General features: G+C 48.1%; 1 protein-coding gene across 3 annotated transcripts in view; it reads right to left on the bottom strand.

The window, feature by feature from the left end:
- Positions 1-13,064, bottom strand: part of THSD1 (thrombospondin type 1 domain containing 1) — a 185,272-nt gene that overhangs the window by 51,946 nt on the left and 120,262 nt on the right. The window lies entirely within an intron of this gene.

Raw genomic sequence — 13,064 nt, 5'->3', positions numbered from 1 at the left:
ATGTTCCTACAGGCTAAGGGACAGGGCCGCCTTTCCATGGATCTACGGAAAGCTACGATAATAGTTATCCCTAAAGCAGACAAACCTTTAGATCGCTGCAGCCCATACAGACCGATCTCTCTCATAAAGAGCGAGAGCAAGATATTGGCAAAGGTGCTCGCCAACCGATTACAACAGGTTATAACATCCCTAATACACCCTGACCAATGCGGATTCATGCTGCATCGATCTACCCGCATGAACATGCGCAGATTGCACTCAGCGATAGAAAAAGCACCCAGTATACAAGGACCCCTAGCCCTACTCGCAATAGACTTCGAAAAAGCTTTTGATTCAGTATACTGGGAAGCAATTTGAGAAATAATGCACCGTATGGGATTCGGTCCCCAATACCTGGGCTGGGTACAACTCCTGTATGAATCCCCCAAGGCACAAATGAGAGTCAATGGGTGGCCCTCAAGACCCTTTAGACTGGGGAAAGGTACAAGACAAGGGTGCACCCTGTCCGCCATGATCTTTGCATTGGCCATGGAACCGCTGGCTGTGCTGCTGAGAACGTCACCATCATGGAGCGGCTTCCGCTGGGCTGATGGAGGGGAAGATAGAGTCTCCCTATACACGGATGACCTACTAATCTACTTGAAGGATCCGCACAACTCCTGCTCCACGGTAACATGCCTACTAGAGAGCTATGGGGCCTTTAGCGGACTAAGAATAAACTGGTCCAAATCCACACTGTTCCCGGTAGGCAATGCAGGTGTTACAGTGCCAGATCCCTGCCCGTATCAAGTCGTAACAGATCAATTCAGATACCTCGGCATACAAATCACGAATTACCTGAATGATTATGTGGTTAAAAATCTCCACCCGATCACTGCCAGATTCATGGAGGTTGTCTGGCACTGGGTCTCTCTCCCACTGACCCTGCTGGGCAGATCGGCGCTCTTCAAGATGATGGCCCTTCCCCGCATCCGTTACATATTACAAAATGCACAGTTACATGGTTCACCGAAAGATTTTAAGAAAATCGACTGTGTACTTAGAAAGCTCCTGTGGTGCGGCGGACGCGCACGCATCACGCTGTGTACGCTCCAGCGCTCAATATGGGAAGGAGGGATTGGACTTCCACACCTACAATCCTATTACTGGGCCAGCCAAATGGCCGTGGTCAATGACATGCTACATGGAGACAAAGCGTTACCGCAAATTAGAGCAGAAAACAGTGGTAGAGACGGTAGGCCTCAAATTGAGCATCTCTATAGGGCAACACACCACTCAACCGCTAAGACCATGCTGTTGCACACTTCCCAAATCTGGAAAGAAACACACAAATACATAGGTTGGGACAAGAGAATCCCCCCAGTACAACCATTATGGCATAATGGGAACCTCCCTGAAGTGAATAAGCTACCAAGGTGGCACAGTTGATTTCAGCACGAGATTAAAGCAGTTGGTGATATCATTGTGGATGGCAAACTGGTGCCATTCGAATCCCTAAAATCCTGCTTTCACCTTCCACAAACCGAACACTATCATTACACACAGATGCAACACGCACTACAACCTTACCTCCCGGAACTAGAGAACATGGCTGAAAGTACCTCTATTGAAAGGAATATAGTCCACGTCTACCATGTACAGCGTGGTGACCTCCTTTGCCACACCGGAACTAACAAGTCTGAAGTCCAAATGGGAAAGAGATGTGGGGGATATACAATCAGAGGACTGGGTGACTGCCCTCATGTACCCTCGCGAGGTGGCCATCTCAGCCAGACTCTGACTTATACAGTTCAAAATACCACATAGGATATATTACCCGAGAGTGTCACTCTATCGATGGGGGAAAATCACTGACCCACATTGCCTGTAAAAGAGAGGGGGGAACTTTCTTCTACATACTGTGGGACTGTAATCACATCCAGCGATACTGGTAGCAATGCTGTGACGAACTCTCACGAGTATTGGGAAAGGCGATACATAGAGATCCAAAACTGTTGCTGCTCGGGGTGGAGGAGGAGGGAAAGCTACCCAGATACGAGAAACTGTTCATATCGACAACCATCGCACTGGTTAAAAGAAACATTTCAAAACTGTGGGGCTCTGAAATAACCCCACAATCTGAACAGTGGATCACAGATATAAATATATGGGTCGTGTTGGAACGAAGAGTGTACACGGCTAGAGGATGCCCAAGAAAAGCTGATCAAATATGGAATAGATGGGAAGAAGCGCCTTTATCCTTTTATACAACATAAGGGAGACTATAGGGTGTGCCTACGAAAATCTAGACTACTCAGAACCCAATTATCTTTTGTTTGTGAGAGTGACCATACTTGTTTTGTCTTGATGAAATGGTTTATGTATTAAATTAAAAACAATAAAATATGTTATTAAATAAAACATAAAAGAAATTGAAGATTTTTTTAATTAAATGAGGGGTTGGTGGACAATCACACCACCCTATGGGAGACGTTCAAGGTGTGGGTGCAGGGTGCCACTATGGCAAAGTCCACCAGACTGCTGAAAACTGTCAGGAGGGAACTGAGCATAGCGGAAGCAAAGTTAGACATGCTTGAAATTGAATATAGCACTACACACAGTAAGGAGTCCCTCTCCGATATCCATGTAACACTGAGCGAGTTCAACAAACTCACAGATCGGGAAATCCTGTACATGGCAACCCTGGCCCGCGCCCGCAGATACGGGGAAAGCAATAAAGCTTGTAAATTCTTAGCTAATATGCTTAAAGCAGAGAGCTACCATAGCCCCATTGCAGGCACCCAGACGCCAAATGGGATAATGGCTAACAGGGAACAGGATATTAATGCCACGTTCACTGATTTCTACAAATCCCTTTATTCCAAACACGACATTAAATCCAAGGAGGAGATAACTAACTACTTAGATGAGCTTGACCTCCCAACCCTAACCCCCGATACGCGTATGGCACTAGATATCCCCATCACACTAGAGGAAATTATCAATGCAATGAAAGCATTAACTTCCGGCAGAACCCATGGCTCGGACAGACTGGGAGCCGAGCTATACAAGGAATTCCAGGAAAACTGGCCCTGTTCTACTGAGGGTCTGGGAGGAGGCAATGGACCGGGGCGTACTCCATGACTCTATGCGTGAGGCAGTTATCACTGTTCTCCTTAAGCCCCGTCGCCCCGCACAAGACATGGACTCCTGTAGGCCCCTCTCCCTGATCAACACGGATGCAAACATTTTTTCTAAAATCCTCGCAACCAGACTCCTACCATACATTCCCATCCTGGTCCACCTCGAACAAGCTGGCTTCACTTCTACTAGATCCACGGCTTTAAATTTATGACGACTTTTTGGAGTGATGGCACAAATTAACAAGAAGGCAAGTGCGTCGATTGCGGCGCTAGATGCCGAAAAGGCCTTCGACTCGGTCTCCTGGTCCTACCTATTCTTGGTATTGGAACGGTTTGGTCTGGGCCAATACTTTGTTAAGTGTGTCTGCTTGCTTTACACAAACCCAGGGACGAGAGTCCTAACTAACCATACCATGTCTCCTCCTTTTTTATTAAATAGGGGCACCCGGCAAGGGTGTCCCTTCTCCCCTATTTTGTTTGCACTGACTATAGAGACCATGGTGGGAAAACCATGCACGTAGAGGACTCAGGATGACTGGACCCCCGCAGATAATATCTCTCTATGCCGATGACACCATCCTATATATCCGTGACCCGGAAGAAAATTGAGAACATATCATAGCCGACATTCATGTGTTTTCCAAATACTCTGGGTATAAGATTATAAGATGTGTCAAAATCTGAACTGTTGGCATGAACCCCTAGTACTGGTGACCTATCTGGCATAAGTGGGTTTAATTGGTCCCCTACACATGTCCGCTACCTAGGAGTAATGGTGTCCAGATATAAGAATACACTGTATGCCGATAATCATGAGGAACTACTGCAGAATCTGTCTACCAAACTACAACTATGGTCTAAACTCCCTATTTTCCTATACGGTCGAGTGGCCCTCCTTAAGATGGTAGTCCTCCCCAAACTATTGCATTGTTTTGGTAACATTCCAATCTGGCCTGGAAGGACCTTTTTTGCGAAGCTTCAGACACTAGCCACCTCCTTTTTATGGGGCTGAAAGACGGCCAGGCTGAAATGGTCCAAACTGGCAGTAGCATTCTTGAAGGGCGGCATTTCAGCGCCCGATTTTGAGTTGTATTACCTGGTGTCCCAGGCACAATTTGCAAAACATTGGTTTGATCCCAGTGACACAGCCACACACATCCCACTGGAGAAATATGCTGCTTTCCCTGTCGATGTAAGATCAGTCATCTTTAACCCCAAATACCAGGACTCTTGTGAATTTGACCCTGTAAGCACCACCACACATTCATGGTCCAAAATATATAAGAGGATTGGATTAACGAACCCATATGACCCAGAAATCCCGCTATGGAATTTCTCCAATATAGCACCCACATTTGACAAGGCATTGCAAAGATCATGGGACCCGAACAAACAATTTAAAATGTGGGATATGTTCCCAGGGGGTACATACTGTGAATTGGGGGACTTTGTTGAGTCGGTGGGAGATGAGCACCTCAAGCGTTTTCAGTTCCACCGAAAGAAGGCCGCATTTGCCTCCAAATGGCCAACATTCCCCTTGGAACCCCCTACCCATGAATGCATAAGAGCCATACCGGAAGTCAGAGGACAAAAGAAAGGGGTCTCAATGTTTTACAGCCTGGTCCAGTCACATTCAGGCTCATGTAACACTATTAAAGAGGTCGGGGAATGCGGCTTGGGCAATGAATTGAGTGAGACACTTTGGCTCCGAAGTTGTCAGCTCACTAGAACTGTATCCATGAATTCAGGACTGAGACTGATTCAGTTTAAGGTGCTGAACCAACTTCACTATACCCCTGCAAGGTTGGCCAAATTTGTAGAAGGCTGCACAGGAAAATGCCTAAAATGTGATGCACCGAATGCGTATGCATACCACATGCACTGGGCATGTCCCCCAGTGGCCGGATTCTGGGGTGATGTTGCAGAAATCCTGGAAGAAATCACAGCGATCCCTGCGTCCCCCTCCCCATTGAAATACTTGTTTGGGGACATTGGCAAAGTGGCAGAGACCATTAGGCGATTGTTTAACATTGTATGTGTCATTGCAAAACGGTGCATCTTGAAATGCTGGAAATCTACTGGAGCGCCTGGAAAGGGTAGACTTCCTTAAAGACCTCTCGATAGTTAATGAATGTGAGGAACAATTTGTGCTAACCGTACCATCAACCTGTAGACCTAAAGACATTTGGACCCTATTCAGACTGTATGTAGGGAGGGAGATACTACACCTTCGACATCACCTTAACCTGCTATTAACCTGCTATTGTGAAATGTGTATATATGTATCTAAATTGTGTCTGACGTACTGATACGCTATATGTACTGCGGCTCTGCCCTGGTGTAACTCTCTATGAAAAATAAAATAAAAAATTTTAAAAAGAAATTAGGCCTCTTGAGCCTCTGTGTGCCTAGATCGTGTTCGAAAGGTGTCAGCCTTCAACATAGTTTAAATTCCCAACATTGGTCCGTTAAGACACTTTTCAGTTTTGCAACAACATGAGTGGGGACATAGGTCGTACCTGTAGGGCTTCATCTAATTCCAGTTGACTCAAAAAGTTCCCATTCCTCCACAGCTGGCCTGCTCTCTGTAGTCCTGCTGCATAGTATTGTTGATATCCCAGTGACCCTGTTATTTTATCTCTTATGGGTGAGGCCAAGATACAACTGAGAGGTGATGGCCAAGATGTCACTCCATCCATATCACCCGACTTCTTCCATAATTTCCAGAGCATCGCTAAAATAGGGTGTGTCTGTATCCTTGCCGACAATTGCTTAACCCATAGCCATTCACCTATTATGACTGAAGCTATCAACCCATTTTCTAGTGCAACCTATTGTTTATCTTTATTCTGTCTCAGGTGATCGACTAGTACCATTAGTTGCACCGCCCTGTAATACTCTTTTATGTCTGGAAGCCCAATTCCTCCTCTCTCTTTAAGTCAAGCTGGTGTACGCAATCTGTGGTTTTTTCCCACATCAAAGAAAGTCACCAAACACCTATTTCACCTTGTCAAAAAACACACGTGGAACCTCTATTGGCAGGGCTTGAAATCAAAATAACAGCTTGGGAAGTACATTCATCTTTAATGTAGTAAGTCGCCCTGCCCAGGATAGCATCATTTTCTCCTAGTGTGTCAAGTCGTTTCTAATTCTGTCCCATAAGGCAGGGTAGTTGGCTTCATACAGGTCAGGTATGTCCTGTGTGATGACCGTGCAAAGATATTTAAAACCTTCAGGTTGTAGACTCAACCCATGACATGTGGGCCGTGGAACGCCTTCTGCCTGGTGAACCTTTAATGAAAGGGCCGTATATTTATTTAAATTCATTTTAAAGCCTGAGAGCCTACGGTATACCCCAATGACTTGAATCACTGTGGGTATCGAGGTTTCCAGTTTACAGATACATGGTAGAATATTGTTGGCAAAAAGGGCCAATTTATAATCCTTTCAAATGTTTTCTAACTGGAGATCACCACCAGGGGGTGCCAAATGCAGACCTAGCGTCACGTCGCTCCGCCTGGCGTGCCTTCTACGCATCACCGTCACACGGGTCCCCCCTCCTCGGCGCCCGCCGTGTGCACTGTGTGCGGGCAGCCGGGCGGCCCGGGTCAAGGGGGCACCAATCCATTGGGAAAAAGGTACGTCTGGGGGGGCTGCACACACTTCTGGCGGCCAGGGAAAGAGTGGACCAGGCTGGGCCACGAGCCTAAGATTGTGGCAGTCACGCCAGTGGGGTGACTGCCCAGCACCAACACTGGCTGCAGCTAGAGGGGACAGAGGCATACCTGAGCTGAATTAAGGAATATGCGGTCTGCAGCAACTTGCTGGGACGCACCAGCTACAGTGGACTGCACACCGCGGCAGATACTGAGCCAGGGCGTGGGTCACCTTGGACCAGGGACGGAAGCACCATGCAGCTAATTAATCTAAGTGCAAGGGCCGGCACCTGTTCAACTGATATCACCGGACCACACGGACACCAGCCACATAAACATGCAGAGGTAATGACACGGTTGGGCACTGGATAGGAGCCTCTACAACCGGCTCCGTGCCAATTGCAGACACCACGAGGGCATGGGCAGGTCGCATCACCCTGAGGTGATCCATCAAGAAGGAGCTGATGCCTGGTGCGACTGGTGAAGCGACTAGGGCCGACTAGCGGCAGATACATCTAACAGATCACATAGAGCGGGGAATCGAAAGGAAAGAGCCGACGACAACTCCGGTGCCCAGGTGACGGACAGGACAAGCTGTGGCCCGGAAGGAGGCAGAAGAGAACATAGTATGGGGAAAGGACCCCAAATGACACTAACGAGATAGGGTGTACACCCGCAGCAGGGAACCCTCAAAACACTGGAACCAGGCAAGAACCATACCGTGTGAGGCCTATCACGGACAGTGATCGGGACACTGGTCAATAAGGTCCGCGACCCCGCAAGGAAATGAAAAAAAAAAGGGGGACATTGGTGGGGCAAGAATGACCAGGCGGCAACACGGGCAGAGATAGTGAGAGAGATTCACGCACGGCAGTCAATCCACCGATAGCGCACAGGAAGAAACAAGGAGCACCACAAGACGAAGTGCTGGGGACCACCCTGCGGGATACGCTCCGGTCCGACGGGACACATCTGCACCTAGAGCCGCTTCATCGGACCACAATGGGGAAAGACCTGCCCTGTAGGGGAGCAACGGAGAATAAAATTGACAGATACACAATGAGTACCCCAGCAAAGCTCCAGGGACCAACAAACGAGGTGGAGGAGGAGACAACAAGTGGGGGCATGGGCACGCTGTCGCTTACAGATATGGCGGCAATCAGCGACTCCAGGACCTCGGTGGAGACAAAAATAGATGGCCTTGCCTCTGAAGTGTCCTTTTTGAGACAAGACTTAAGGAACCTAACATCCAGGGTAGGTGAAACAGAACAACGAATATCCGACACCGAGGACACTGTTAAAAATCTGGGGGACCACCTGGAACAAATGAAGCGGAAAATCACCATGCTGGAGAACAGAGCCGAGGACAGTGAGGGAAGGTCCGGCCGCAACAACCTTCACATACTTGGCCTCCGAAAAAGAGGAGGGACCCTCCATGGAACTCTTCCTGGAAGACTGGCTAACAGACTTGATGGCTCCTAAGAAACTCTCAAAAATGTTCTCTCTAGAAAGAGCACATAGGGTTCCGGTGTGCAGACCAGTCCCAGGTGACCCCCCGCGCACAGTGATTGCAAGACTTATGAACTATAGGTATCAGGATACACTCCTGCACATGGCGAGTGCAACCGGCCCAATCACTTATAATGGCAATCGGATTGGATTCTTTCCCGATTACACGAGAGAGGTCCAGAAGTTGCGGCAATCCTATGACTCCATAAAAAAGAAACTGACGTCCCTGGGCATCAAATACGCACTTTTCTTCCCGGCAACCTTCAAATTGTATCACAACAGCATGGTTCACGTGTTTCATAACCCCCAAGAGGCCTGGGAGTGGTTAGAAACACAGGTCCTCTCTACCCCACGCCCCGACAGATCGAGAGGAAGCACACCCCGCAAGGACAACGAAGGCAAAGTCCAACCCTCTGAGCAAACCATACCAGTACGCGTGGGAGGCAGGGAAAGCCGCATCACTGGCCAAAATGGGAACCACTTGAAATCGGATTGCACACAGAGAGACCCATAAAAGAATCAGGAAGGGACCTCCGAACCTGGCAGCCCTGGTGGGGATGTCGAGAAAGGAAAACCTCCCCCCTCCCCCACTCCCCCTGGGGGCTTTTCCACTTACGTTCCGTGGTACTCTAAGCCACACAAGTTTGTTTAGGGGGTCCTCCTGATCCCCCCTACCCCCCCCGAGTTGTTTTTTTCTTTTTGATGGTTCGATTGGTTAAAGAAACAGGTGCTTCTGGTTTGGGGGAAAGTGCAGGGTGGGGGGAGTTTGGGGGTTTCAGTTGTTAAGGGGAAAAGCTTAATGACACAAGCAACAGCACCAAAGGTCAGTGAAACAAAAGATCAGAGAAATCCTTGCACTAGACACAAGGGAGGCCGAAACATCGCCCCCAGTGGCCCGCATATTCACATTCATATAGACACTGCCTATGTTTCACAGTTTGTGGTTCTAGGGTTTGCCATGTAGTACAGAAAAGTGATCCTACAGCGAGAGAGACAGGCGGACATCGGGGCCCGGAGTACCTCACGGCAATAGACACGATGGGGACACAGGAGATACATCACATCCTCCCAAATAGCCCCAAAATAGGAGACACACGGACATAACACAGCTGAGACAGATATCCCTGCTGACCTGGAATGTGAATGGCTTGGGGTCAGGTATAAAGCGAAAACTGGTACTTCAATACCTCAACCACACTCCCCAGACATCGCACACAGAAACCCCCCTTATAGGTACCAACAGCAGACTCTTCAAGAAATCTAACTACCCGCACACATACCTTGCTGGGTTTTCCAGAGGTTCCTCGGGAGTCATGGTCCTTTTGCATAAAAGAGTTCCATTTAAAGGAATGGTTCACCCCAAAAATTTTATTGCAAAAAAAGATGGCCAATAATAAAAGAAATTGATTGGCACTTTTTTTTTAAAGTCCCTATGTAAAGTTTTGAGAAAATGAAGCTTAAAGGGAAGCACATGGGGGCATCCATTTTGTGAAATGGATGCCCGCAGCTGTGCTTGCTTTGGCTTTTGCGTCATTAATGAAGGAAAAGCCAGCCAGCTGTAGTAAACAAAAGCAACCACTGGGTGGCTTTTCTTTCATTGGTTCAGGGACTCGGAGGACGCAGACCGGAGACTACAGGCAGAAAAGCTGCAGCTGCATCTCGGTAAGTGCTATTTATTTTTTAAAAAATAAGCACTAGCTGCGGAAAGGAGCCCGGAAAACTTAGAGATAAAACCGCAGCTTTAAAAATGTTGCATGAACCTCTGCAGGGTCCAGGTCACACTGGACCGGGCAGCCGAGATCCCATCTCCGTTGGCCCTCCTCATGGTCAACTTTGAAAAGGCCTTTCATTCGGTTGGGGGGGACGCCCTGTGGGCCATAATGGAACATATGGGCTTCGGGCAACATTTTATGTCATGGATCAAGCTCCTCTACAACCTCCCCGAGGCATCCGTAAGAGTCAATGGGAAGACATCCAGGACATTCCCGCTGGGCCGGGGAACCAGGCAGGGCTGCCCCTTCTCGCCCCTATTATTTCTCCTGGCCATCGAACCTCTTGCGATTAGGCTACGAACAGACACACAATGGGTGAGGTTAGCTTGGCCAAAGGGAGGGGAGGAATGCGTCTCGCTGTACGCGGATGATCTCCTGTTATACCTTAGCAATCCCAAAACATCTTGCCCGGTTGTGACCAGAACCCTAGAGGAATACCAACACTTCGGGGGACTCCGTGTAAACACACAAAAAATGATCTACTTCCCGGTTCAACGGGGGGATGAAGCAATTCCAGAACCCTGCCCATACTCCATTTCGGTACAAGGCTTCACCTACCTGGGTATACGGGTTAGCGTAACATTGGAAGACTTCCTCAAACTGAACCTGCACCCGTTTAATGCAAAAGTTCAAGAATGACGTCACCCACTGGCACTCTCTCCCACTTTCACTACTCGGGAGGGCGGCACTGTTGAAGATGCTGGCCCTCCCGAGATTCCTGTATGTCCTCCAAAATGCCCCACTCCCCATCCGGGCCACAACATTTGCAGACATTGAAAGGACCCTACGTACGTTACTCTGGGGAGGGAAACAGCCGCGCATTGCATTAAAAATGCTTCACCGCTCGTTGGGGGACAGGGGCATCGGATTGCCAAACACATTATTGGGCTGCACAGGCAGGAGTGGCAAACGAGTGGCTACATGGGGTCCCACTGCTCCCACATACCCGGGTCGAAACAAGGGACACCGACTCCCCTTCCCCTTACACATACTATATGATGACAAAAAGAGCCTAAAAGCGGTACCGAGCGGGTCCCTCCACATCCATCGAGTCTGGAAGGAAATACACAGACATATCGGCTAGGGCAACAGACCAACCTTGATCCAACCGCTGTGGCACAATACACACCTCCCCGAAATCCAGAGAATGGGCCACTTTGAAATCTGGGAGAGAAAAGGGATATCCACACTGGGAGACATCATTCATGAGGAGCGATTGATAGACTTCGAAACTCTACAAACTAAACACGGATTGCTACCTATGGACCGCTTTAGATACCTCCAACTCACACATGCTATTAACACCTAATTCCCGAACCTCACCGACATATCCACCTTCTCCCCCCTAGAAACAAATGTCCTCCCACGCCGTATTCCTTCCAAGGTAACCTCCACCCTATACCAGGCAATCAACTTCTTTGGTTTGGGGGAAATCGCCCACCTCAGAGAAAAATGGGAACAGGACCTGGGGGCACTGGAGGCGGAAGAATGTGTGGAGGCTCTGATGTCCCCCAGGGAAATAGGTATTGACACTAAACTGATACAGCTGCGAATCCTACACGGGTCTTTTTACTCCAGAACGCAAATGGCCAGTTGGGGAGGAGAGGACGATAAAGAATGTCTCCGATGCAAAAGGGCAGAGGGCACCTTCTACCACATGATTTGGGAATGTGGGCTGCCGCAGGAGTTTTGGACAGTATATTTACTGCGCCTCTCCAGGATAATTGGCGCAACAATTCCGAAGGAGCCCAAACTTATTCTGTTGGGAATAGGGGGTGAAACCAACCTCACAAAACACAAAAGGACATTTCTGGGGGTGGCACTAGGGGCGGGTAAGAGACTAACGGCTGCCACCTGGGGCTCGGAAGATAAGATAAACATAGACCGGTGGTCCAATGAAATGAACAGATGTGCCTCCCTAGAAAGATGAATCTACAACGCAAGGAGGTGCCCCCGGAAGTTCCAGAAAATATGGGGGAATAAACATCGAAACCAGGAAAAAGGGAGAACCCGAGCACCCTGTGCGCCCACCCGGTGGGTGATACAAATCTTCTGTTCCTATCGTGTCACTTACTGCCAAATGTTATGCTATGTGCCGCACCCCCGATGATAGGACTCATGTTGCTGTTTTCCTGTTTGACAAAACCTAATAAAAAGAATTTGAAGAAAAAAAAAGTTTTCTAGCCGTTGGATTAGATTCTCTCCTCTAATCACCATAGCCAATGGTTCCAGGGAGAGTGCAAAAAGCAAGGGGGATAAAGCGCATCCCTATCTCGTTCCCCGACTTAGATGGAATTCATCTAGCGCTATTCCATTAACTATTATTTTTTCTGTTGGTTTTTCATATACTGCGATTGCACCCGTTAGACAACGAGATGATATCCTGACGTTTTGTAAGACCGCTCTCATGAAGGACCACTCCACCCAGTCAAAAGTCTTCTCTGCATCTAAAGAGACCAAGATATGCTCAAAGTCCCCTTTCTCCAGTCCTGCTATAAAGTATAATGTCTTACGTATATTGTCCACTCCTTGTCCAATAAAGCCCACTTGATCGGAAGGTATTTTTGTAGAAACATTCTCAGCCTCTCTGCCAATCCACTTTTGTAGATCTTTGCATCCACATTTAGCATGGATATTGGACAGTAGTACCCACATTCCAATGTGTCCTTTCCTTCTTTTGGAATATGCACTATTGTTGCTTGCGAGAAAGAATCCAGAGCACCTACATTGTATAGGTTATCATTGAATAGTTTTACATAAGAATGGTACCAGCTCCACCCTATCCCTTTTGTAGAAGTCTGTGGTAAACCCATCCGGGCCCGTTGCTGTTCCAGCCTTTTTATTTTGCTATTGTGTTAAGTATTCAATCGCCTCTAATGGGTGCAACCAGCTGTTCCACTGATCATAGGAATGCTTTGCAAGTACATATGGTCGGATGCTCCCTCTCTGAGAAAAAAACAATCCTTTTGTGAATTTGCCAGCATATTAAAATCACCCCCACAGAT

This window comes from Ambystoma mexicanum, chromosome 7q (genome assembly GCF_040938575.1).
Source record: "Ambystoma mexicanum isolate Mex_15411 chromosome 7q, UKY_AmexF1_1, whole genome shotgun sequence".
NCBI lineage: Eukaryota > Metazoa > Chordata > Amphibia > Caudata > Ambystomatidae > Ambystoma > Ambystoma mexicanum.
The sequence above is the reverse complement of the archived record's forward strand: the minus strand, read 5'-3'. Positions and strand labels throughout refer to the sequence as shown.